Here is a 12,242-nt window from a genome sequence, read left to right as displayed (position 1 = left end):
TAACATCTTAGAAGTCTTATTAAATCGGGAGTCAAAACTCCTCTTCCTTTCCAAAAATATCATATTCTTTCTTGTCTGCAATATTCAGAGAAATACAAGTCTCCCGTACTGGAACTTTGTGTTCCTATACTTGAAACTTGCAAACTCTTATGTCCTTTCAGATAGGCGGATACTTTTTCCCTAATAATCCTAATAACTTCATTGGTTTCCCCAAACCAGTATTGAATCACAATATTCTCTGTCTTTCATTTCATTACTTAGACAAGTACTTCTTGCTCTCTACCTTACTATATCTCATTGTGAGTCACCCTAGTCGTTGACCGACATTCACCACTTTGACTATTCCATCAAGAGAATTTACTTGTCTTAATTCCCCAAACACTTATACATTCGATGTATAATTCTCAAAATATGAGTTACTTCTTAAGATTGTCAATTTATCTAAAGGTAACCAATAATTCAAGGTTTCAACCTTATACTCTTTATCTTCTATATCCTTTTCTAAAACTTGGAATAATTAAGGGTCTCAACTCAACACTATCAACTTCGGTGTTCCATGGGAACATATAGTCTCGTGTTGCCCAAATGCCTTATTGTGTCACCCATTCACACGAACCGAAGTGTTTTAACTTAATCTGTTGAGTCGCAACCTTTCATGTCCAACGTTCTTATTTGCCGTCTAACGTGGTCCACTCTTATAGACCACTACTATACCTTTTTATCTTCCAATATATAGATTTTTAGATTTCAACATCCATTTAAATGTCCTAGTTATAATATTCATCTAGAATCTCCACCTCAACACCAGGCTCCATCGGATCACTCATCTGATCTTCATATATTAATTCATTCATACTAAAATAGTAGGATTCTGAACCATACCTACAAGATCTTCTCTCTGAATTTCATTTTCCATAGAGATATATCTATCCACTATCAACTACAGATACTATATCAACCTTAATTGTTACCTCGTCTGATTTTACTGTAATCCGTAGCGTCCTATCCAACTGGCACAGATCGTTCCAACTTAGGATGTCAACTTCCTTATTAATTTTCCCTTATGCAATCAAGGGCTCATAATATGAATCACCCTTTAATTTCCACTAAATCTTTGGTCTAAAGGTTATTCCTCTACAGATGACCAAACACTCAAATCATTTGCGCAAATACATTCACATCTATTCTGTGGGTGCCAGCACTACCCCCCAACTGTGACTATCTAGCATTACTGTCAACTTAATACTCCATGTATAACATTCATCTTCTTATTCTTTCATCTACCGTGAAGCACAAACAACCATCCTTTCAGTCTATACTTGGGTGCATCTTAGTTTTTGATGCACCACCTAATAATTTCATGTCTTAAGCAAAGATAATATCCATCACGTTGTCCTCCCGCATTCTTCCATTACTAATGGATTCTAATACCGTAGGGTGCTAACCAATCATTATTCTATCTTCTAAAAATCTTATACAAAACCATCCATTCAGTCCTACTTTAGGTTCTTGTGTCAACCTAATCTTGGGCATAGCTGTCTTCGAAGATGCTTCAAGTAGTAACTGATGTGCCTTACCAGTCTCATTGTACTTCTCACCTTTCAAGCATTCTTCAGTAATTTCTTTGTGGCTTCTAACTCAATTCCTTCATACATGATCCCATCACCTTCTACAACGTGACCTTGAATACCTTTCGAGGAATCGAAGCTTACACCTTCTGGAGCCTTACCTGAAACCCTACTTTATCAGTCTTAGTATTATCAATGTAGTAGTTGTTTGCGTGCTGCTTGTAACTAGGAGTAGAGCAACACATTCCTAACCAATCTGGATGTATCTCATCCTTGTCATTCTTGTACTAGCTACTTGTGGAACTTACCTGTGTCGTTGAAGTATTGGTCAGATAAGAACCTTCACTGATAATCCATCACGTCCTACTTGGTGTAAGAAGAAATTCCTAGAATGTCTCTTTCCTTGATCCTCAGCTGGTAATATCAAATCGAAGATCAATTCCTGAAAACATTGTCTTATCTTGGACTGGGCAATTGAACCCTTCATCCTTAACAGGCGATGTCGATGTATTCCATGATGCAATGCTCCGTCTAATCCATCCTCAAATAAAATATTCTTCAATTGAACCACTAATTCTTTCTACTAAGCTAAAACCATTCTTCATGATGTCCTTGACACCGAATCTATCCATACCCAAAGTCCACAGCGTACCTAACAATTCTATGTTCACCCATCTGAAACCTTACTTGCTAATCCAGTTTCCATTTAGTCTAACTGATATATTCTAGATGTTATTTACCCCAACGTCCAGGCATCTCGTAGATGCAACCAGGTCCTTCCCTTCCAGATCCAGACATTATTACCGTCTCTTGTAATCCATGGTTGTCCCTTATTAAAGGGATTAGCTCATACTCAGGCTCGTACTGAAACTCTTATATGACGAGTTCAATCACTTTTACTATAAATCTTTTACCACTAGTATTCCCATTCTTTTCTTGGAAGTTACCAACTCTTACAGCTCATTATATGATAAAGAACGAGGACTGATAAGTCAACCTGTCGCCTCCAAGGGACTAACCTTGGGCTCTGACTGTAACAAGGCAGCCCAGCCCTCCCCTCTCCAATCTCAGGCAATCCACCCTAACGTGCTTAACTATCCCATTAAGAAAAAATTCCTTCACTTAGCATCCTCCCAGGTGGTGTCTCCCACGTCTGGCGCATACTAAATAACTTTACCTGGCCTCATCGCTCCCTTGGCAGCTAACCTATAAACTATAACCCTTCCTGTCAAAACCAGGAGTAGTAGAACTATTAGGGATCCTTCTTTTTTGGTTACTGGGCTTCTACCCTTACATAATCTCACTAATGGGAATACCATTGCCAGCACTTCTTGCCTTACGGCATTCTCGCTTCATACCTCATCTCTTATGTTTTTATTAATGAGGCCCTCCCTACTTCCTGAGCATAGATGAAAATCTCATGCACTGGAGCGACCCTAACACTCTGGGCCAGCCCAGAGTTCAGTCCTTAAATAAATCTTTCTCCCTGGCCTACACCTACTTGTATAAAATTAGAAACCGGGTGACCAACCTATCAAATTTATTGACACACTCCGCCATTGTCTTATCATTCTGAACCAAGTTCATAACCTCTTTAGTCTTTGCAGTTCAAACTGCGTCATAGTAGTTTCTTTTGTCAAGTCACTGTCTGAATTCCTCCCAACCCATCATGACAACATTCCGGGTCTGGGGTACTACTTCCCTTCACATCTGGGCATCCTCCCACTGCTTATGCATGGAACAACTACTCTATCATGACCAACCATTCTCATATAATCAAGGATGAAGTTAATCACGCCCATTTATTGATCAGTTCTTGAGCAAACCCAAACCTTCCTCGAAAACTAGATGATAATGCTTCTAACACCATTCATAGGATAACTCTTATCAGTTTCCATCATCAAGTTGAACCAACATCGATGCCTTTACTGTCAAGACATACGAAATATCATTTCCCCGATGGAACCTGCTATCTCAACCATCTAATCTCCTTATCTTGATCTAGCAGCCTTACTCGCATACCAGCAAACATCTCCTGCAAATTCCAGGGGAAGATGGAGAGTTCTGACGCCAACTATCATCTGCAACCCCCATTCTAACAATACCAGGTCCAATTAACAATCTTGAGCACATACATTCTGAATCAGTCTGCAATCACTGACTAAACCCCTCAGCCCTAATGTTCATATCCAGTATCATCCCACAGGCAGGTCCAAACAATCACAATAACCACACGCACAATAAGCATATCAAAGCAACAATCTGCATTACTCATGCATTAATTATCAAATTCCATTACTACCATATACACTAATACACATCATGCTTTCTCTATACTAACACACATATAAGGCATATAGGTTCAATTTAAAGAATTAACCACATAATCATGTCATTAAGTACCTAACCATGAGTCTATCTTATCTTTAGCAGCTAGTGTACACACCCAGCCAGTCTTCGGGAACCCTTAAACCTAGATGGCTCTGATAACAAGTAGTAATGCCCTAGATAACCCAGACCGTTACATTGTGTGTTTTAAAAATAATGCTTAACCTGCTAAGCAAGTCATTTGAACTTAAAGACCGTTAAATTAAAGACTAAGTCAAGGTTAAGTAATAAAAGATTTGGTCAAAAAAATAATTATTTTTCATTAAAATATTAAGTTTTTACATGGGATATCAAAAATTCAGTTTACAAACTTGTAAAAGATATACTATGGCGATCGAGCAGGTGGCATATGTACACACCGCCCCTAAAGCTCTCCAACTTATGGCTGGTCTAGCTATCAACTCCCTTACCTACACCACGTAGCACCCATGAGCCAAAGCTCAGCAAGAAAACTTAAAACAATACACAACTAAGAAACATTATAAAGAAAGTAAATATAATTCACCAGATTCATGTGACAATAGATTATAGGCAATAATTCCAATACAAGAGCAACAGTAGCATTTAATCAACCTTGACCTAACCAATTCAATTATTCAATAGAGTACAAACATTTAAGCTACACAACGACAACATTTATTCTCAAGCATACATCTCAATCAGTAATACAAGTGATTAAGTGTCGACGCCCTTAGGTTGAGCCCTATGTTTATCTAGCTGACCCTGGCTTGCTTAGGGCGAGTCCTATGATTATTTAGCTAACCCCGACTCACTTAGGCCGAGTTGCGTCCAGTGTGCTTATTATCAGCCCCAACACCCTTAGGTCGTACTTTCATATAAAGCATAACAACAATATTGTCACCCATTGCATATATTCAAATATAGGGATCCTTAGTCCCAAACACAACCACATGGGTGTCGTTTTCTTACCTCAGGTCCCGAGCAGCTAGCATATGGCAGCCTTGAGCCCTTGCAGTATAACCTAGTCACAATGCGATAATGGATAACCATAAGATTCTAAACCATTTAAAAGCTTTGGATTAAAGTACTAGCCTCCGATACCTCGATTTCTACTAAACCGGGTAGTAGAAAATGTCCTGAGCGCTTAAGTTTGGATCCCCGAGCCTCCCTAAGCCTAAAGACAGACCTAGGCTAAAAATTTCTAGGCAGGCCGCGACCTAGCCCTGAGGGTCACGACGCGCCTCAAGTCAGAGGTGCAGCCTCTACATCTGGAGGGAGGCGGGTCGCAACTTGCCCCCCTAGGGTCGCGGAACGCCTATGAATCAGCGAACCTTCCAAAGGCATCTGGGGCGCACGGGCCGCGACACCCATGAACTGGGCCGCGATGTGCCCCCGTGATCCTAGAATCCCTTGGGTTTTCCAGTGTTTTTATCCCAGCCAAATCCTCAAAATTCAACCTCAACTATGTTCCCAAACCCAAACCAAGTCCAGAAACGAGTATAGGACTCTTAACCACATAGCTTAGGCATATAAACACTCAAAATCCTACTAGACTACCATCCCAAATTAACAATCAAACATCTTTCAAAAACATAAATTCAGAACCTCAAAATACTTAAGAAAATCTAAGGATTTCAGCAACCATACTTACTTGAATCTTACCTCAGTGGGAATTCTAAGCTTAATCTAGATGTCCCACACCTTCAGCCTGTTCTCCCAAGTTCCCAACTTCAAACTCAAGCCTCAACACCAGAATTTTCAAAAGTTGCCTAAGTCTTCAAGAAAGAGGAGAGGGAACCATGAGAGAGAATGTTTAGAGCTTAAGAGAGTTCCTTCCTTTGATTTTTCCTCAGTTTATAGTTTTTCCTCAAACCTCCCAACTGCCTAAGTCCACCCTTAACCTCAAGAGACCAAAATACCCCTTAATTTATATACAGCATCTCCCTTTGCCCACAAGAGCAATATGCTCATTGACCCCAATTCTCGCTAACTCCTCGAGTTGTCCTATAAATTCTCAATTAATCTTGACATGCCCATTTAATAACCAAATACTTACCCATTACTCAATAAGTCCAAAATATACATTAACTTCCAAAAATATCCCTAGGCTAGCCCCGAGCCGAGTATTTATCCCTGTTGTGACTATTCCGCCAATCTGCTCACTAGGATCGCCTCGAGCCGTATACTACAAATATATCCACATTTATGCCTACTACGGAGTAATATTAGAAACATGCCCTTACAAATAATAACGGGCCCACATGCATATAATCATACTCATATTATCATATATTTCATGCATGCCACATAATCACACATTTAATTAGTTAATCACACATACATCCAATTATGCCCTCTCGACACGCTAATCGGGGCACTAAACCTTATTAGCATTTTTTAGATGTTACAATTTTACGAATTAAATAATTAAGATGAATTTTTGCGGATATTGATTGTTTATTATTATTATTTTAATAATACAATATGAATATTAGAAGATTATCAAATTCTTTTGAGTGACTACAATCTTGTATTGGTACGAGAGGAATAAGATTGTAGGGAATGAATTTATATATTTCACAGTAAAAGAAAGTTATATGAAATCTTTGGATTAAATACTATAAGTATGGTTCACTAGTATTATGAATACATGTAATCTAGATCCAGATTACTGATGTAGTAGGACATCTTAGTGGAGGTACTCTGTATAATGTGCTTACACAAGAACTAGACCAAATATGCTATTAATGCTTAACTGAATATCGGTTTTTTTTATAAGTATTAATTAAACATATAAATAAGATCATCATATACAAATTGATCTTAATCCCGAAGTTACTATGAACTCATGTTTATGTCATTTGATTCACTCGCTATGGTTTGTCAAAATGATATGGCTGAAAACTTTTGTTTTGAGGACTCATTGATATAAGTGGTTGAGGACATAGTATACATATATAGAATCTATATATTTCCGAAAGAAATTAAATAAGGGTCCCCTTAAGGGTTAGGCTTTGGAACAGAAAGGTTATTGAGCTCAAAGTCATTAATTAGTTTATGAATTATCCTTCACTAGTAAAGTTAATGGTACTTAAGGAAACAAGAAATAATTAAATAGGTAAAATTGTGATCTTATCCCTACTTTAATTATGAACCATTAATAGAGGATCAAATTGTATGTAATGATTAAATCGATAGATGCTTTTTATCTTTAAAATTAATTTCTAAATAAATGTCTATAATTGTAAGAGTGCAGTCTCTTATTTTTAATGGAATAATATTGAGATTAATAATTTAAGGTTATTATATTAAAGAGATTTAATTAATAATCTAAATTTTTTGGAGCTTGAAATTATAGGTCCCTAGGTCCCCTAGGTGTCTCTATCAACACTATTCTTCCAAAGAGGCATATTTGGAAGAAATTTGTTCTTCACGGCAAATATATAATTGACATTAATTTTTAATTTTCAAAATTAATTAATTAAAATTTTCAAAAATTATTATTAAATAATAATTATCATTTTCAAAATTGATAAATAATAAAAAAAAATGTTTTTGAATTAGTTCATTTTTATTTATTTAAACAATGTGGAAATAAATTTGATAATTCAAATTGGATTTGAATTAGTTTAAAATTTATTCAATAATTCATATATTTATCTAATAATGTTGGTTATGAGAAATTAGATTTTTTTTTAATAAATAGATTATTGAATAATTAATAAATAAAAGTGGTTAAGACACGTGCCCTGAACAAGACATGTGTAATACGCCAATCACAGTGCTAGCAAGAGCATTAGACTCAGTCTTGGCTATTTTATTTATTTAATAATTTTTAATAATCATATTATTTAATTTTTAATTTTTAAAGTTTGAATTTAATTCATTTATAAAACTTTTTGATTGAAAATGATTTCTAGTTTTCCCAGTTTGAGATTTTACATTTTTCACAGAGCGAAAAAGATATCGTATTTTTTTAAACCTGAAAAATGATCTCAAACCTAAAATTCCAAGATCTCATGTGTTGAGAATATATTGTGAATCTCTAAAAAATCTCACTGTTACTCTACGTCCTCACATACGTCTTGAGGTGTAGAGAACACTTTGGAAGATCGTGGTTTGAGTACTTGGAGACTGCTGGGATTGGATGATCGTTGGGGATACAAAAAGATAGAGATGAATCATGATAGTTCATCAACTGGTAAAATTCCTAATCCTTTCTATTTCATTGATTAATGTATGTATTAATGGATATGTTATTTAAAGCTTGTTTAAATAAAATATTCTGAAATCTCTTGGGATTACCACCTTGTTCATTATGTTGCGCACATGTTAAACATGTTACCAACAATTGGTACCAGAACGGTCATTAATCTCTTCATACATTAATTATTGTGTGGGAATAATATGCATTCTTATTGTTATCCAAAGGGCAGGCGTGGATGACGTGGCAAACATTTTTAACACGTGGCTGACACCTGGCAGAGGTTCTGTTTGACTATTGACCAGGGAGATTCCCCTGACATAACATTTGGATTTTATATACGACCAGCTTGGTCGTATACTCCGTATATTTTGAGAAGATCTTGTGTAATTGTAATCATATCCGAGATTATCTCCCATGATTCCTGATTATCCGATTAATTAGGAAAGAATATCTGTAACAAATTTGTGTAATCCTCCTTGAGCCTATAAATAGAGAAGAAATAGCTCAAGGGAGGGATCTTTGGACTTTTGGCTAATTTTGAGTTTATGCTTTACAAGAGAATTATAGCTATTATCTTTCAATTGTATTGTTTATCCCTCTAAGGCTTGTGAAACTCGAAGAACCCTAGTTCTTTGATCACTCCTTTGAGAATCAATATCAATAATAGCTTAAGTGGACGTAGGTCATTACCAATTCGTGGGGCTGAACCACTATAATTTGTTGTGTCGTTTACTGTTCTTTCCATTAGATCTATTTCAATACCTCGTATCACATCAAGCATTTGACTCCGTGTCAATTGACCAAGACGAGGGTCAACACTTATGTTATGGTAATATGTGACGAATGAATGGATGTATGTGCGATATATGTTTGCACTTAAGTGTTGTTAATTATATGTTGTTTTGCATTTAGGAATTGGTATTAATTTTTTTTCTAGATCTACAAAATTTTATGCCACATTTGAGGCATAGGATTTTTTAAATTTAATTTTCTGTAATTGTAATTTTTTTTTGTAAAAAGTTATAATTTTGTGCCCAAGCTCTCTAGTTTCGCGGCACCCTATGGGCACAAGCCCCACGGCTCCTTGTCGCACCAACCCTGCTGTCTGCAAGCGCCCCTGCGCCCCTGGCCATGCCCCCTTGGCGAGTCTGCCTCGTGCCTCAGGCATTACTGCTGAGCACCTTTGACCGCACTCCCTTGCCCGCTGGCCTCACACCCCCGACACAGCCGCCCAGTGCCCTTGGTAGTAGTAATCGATGAGGCTGCGGAGTTGGATTCCTTGAACCTATGGACACTGAAAATGGATATTGATGAGGTTGTTGAGAATTCTTGACAATTCCTGTTAATAAGCATGGAGGAGGAGGCATTGAACTTGAGCTGAGCAGCCCTTGACGCCTGAGAATCTGAGGGACATGCGCCCGAGCCTCATATTAAAATGGAGAACGAGGTCAATGAGGCCTTTGAGCTTGTACGCATTCAGCGCACCAATCATCGGCTGCATACCTTGGGCCAATTGGAGGCAGAGAATCAAGGTAAGGGGCTTTCACATTGGTTGAAGTAGTAGTATATTGACTATCTCAATTCTGTTTATGAGGTTGTTTGTCATCGCCATCATAGGGATCTTGCGGGGATAGAAGTGATAGAAAAACTCATGTCGATGAGTTCTTGGGGGTTTCACGAGTATAGACCAAACATTGGACTGGACTAGAGCCTTCTACTCGACGCCATTGAGAAGACCGTGGAAGAGTTAGTGTCCTCAGGAAGTTATAAGGACTCAATTGCTTCGCAAGGTCTTGCGGCACCCAAGGGGTCTTAAGAGTTCGAGGAGGCCCTAACTAGTGGGATGATGCTTCAAGTGCTGAGGTTTATTTTTCTGTCATATTATTGTCTCTGTTCTCTATAACTAACCATTGTTTCTTTTTTAAATTTCAGGTCAGATGGATCCCTCTCGGATTGTTGCTGAGAAGAAACGAGCAACCCTGGCTGCTCAGAAAAGGAACAACCAAGTTGGCGAGTCCTCAGGGGCAGAAAAAAGACAGTGAATTGGCACTGCTGATGCCCTCCTAGTTGCCCAGTCAGTGGGGTTGACTGTGACAATTTCGAAGATTCCATTTCATATCATAGGCTTGAGGAATCTATTCCCACGGCCTCGGGGACTGCCCTCCTCAGGACATCTCAGAAGGACCCAATAACTCGTCCCTCGCTGTAGCTGGCTTAGGTTTCCAGGATTCTAGAGGAACAGGAGACTTTCGATCGAGTTGTACTATGCGAGAAGGTCATGGTCGAGGAGTCAGCACTTGCCTTCGTGGCATCCCTCTTCAAAGCCCTAGAGTGGTCCCCTTGTGTGTCAAAGCAACAATGATTCTGAGTCTTCTGCCCACGAGGAGTTCATGGAGTGTCTCCGAGGACTCGGGGAGGAGATCACTCCCCTCACTTCTAGAATTTTGTCCGCCGTGGGCGACACCATCAGAAGTACACCCGCTCGTCGGTGGGCTCAGCTGCGGGAGTAAATCATCGCACGTCTATCCCAATGTCAGTCGCTAACTCTGTACTGGTGAGCCTTTTCTCTTTATAGTGTAGTCAACCACTATCGTTACTATTTATGATTCTCTTATCCCTAACTTCTGCTGTTCGACTTCCTTTTTAGATGACTCTCATCACAATCCAGGACAACGAGGCCGTGAAGGGGATGATGTGGGACACTGAGCTCCTTCATTAAGAACTCTTGCATTACACAAAGATTTTGAAATATTCCGAAGCGGAGCTGGCCTGGTTATGGAAAGAGGGAGTCATTCCTCCTGAGGAACTCGAGAGGCTTTGCAAGGGTATGGCCCACTTGAAGGGAGTTATTATGATGGCCAAGACTCAAATTTTTGCAAGTAGGAGGCATCTATTTTTGGAGATGTCACATTTAGTGGAATATAAATTGATATTATATAGAAGGAGATTACTACTTTAGAAAATCATGTCAAATTATTTAATTGTGATTGGAATTCAAGAAGACGTATTCAAATAGTGAATGATTGCACAAGAGTTAACTTTTAAATATTGATGTGTGAAGATGAGCCTTTTATAACAGGTTGCATTGAAAATAAATCCTAAAGATTATTATAATGTGAGTATGCAATCATACGGTGAGAATGTGGACTCTTATTTGCAAGCTGAGGTTTCTAGTACTAGTACAACTATTGATGTTGAGTAGGGAGACATTAGTTTGGTTAGTTCAAATAGACATAACTATTGATACATGTATCTTGTTTGGTACAAATAAAATGGAAGAAAAAGATAAGTAATAGTTATTTTCTTTCCTATTAATATTTTACATGACATTTGGTAAATTGTATTTTAGTAATTAAGTTTTATGATGTTTGAGTTTATGAATTCATTTTTTAATATAATCATATACCAATATATATTTTGTTGGTCTTTTCATATATGAAATTAATTAGGCTTAAAAAATTATATTATATTTGTCAAAATTACATATAGACTATTATAATTTTGTAAAAAAAAGTGAAGATATTAAAATTCCTCTAAAAATTTAAGTAACATTTCTTAAATGTCATAAAACAATTATAACGATATAATAAAATGTTATTACATCCTTGAGACACTTTTACAATTCCACGTATAATATAGTTTAATGAAATTTTTAAATGTTACTAATTTTAACTATTATCAAATTAGTGACATTTTTTAATTAATTTTAGTAAAATAGTGATTAAAATGTTATTTATTCTCACTAAAGTGACATTTTGATCAATTGTTCTAATATATTATATATTATAATTATGGCATGTTTTTTTATAAATGCTACTAATTAAAATATCTATCATTAGATTTTATATTTTGGTGCAGTGACATCCATCATTGTTTTGCTCTATTTAATCAATTCCTTCCATTCCATTAATTGACTGTCCCTAGCTTTCTGAAAATAAGTGCTACATATAGCAAAGGTGAATAAAAATCACAAAAAATCAAGTGTACATGTTTGCCAGTAGTATACGGACTAAGCACATGCATGTATGTCCCTACGTTCAATCACTGTAGTGGTGTCTATTTTCAATCGGTTAAAATTGCTTTTGGCTTATTGAATAAAAGATAGCTAACTTACACCA

Source organism: Humulus lupulus, chromosome 6 (assembly GCF_963169125.1).
Source record: "Humulus lupulus chromosome 6, drHumLupu1.1, whole genome shotgun sequence".
Taxonomy (NCBI): domain Eukaryota; kingdom Viridiplantae; phylum Streptophyta; class Magnoliopsida; order Rosales; family Cannabaceae; genus Humulus; species Humulus lupulus.
This window is presented reverse-complemented; position numbering follows the sequence as displayed.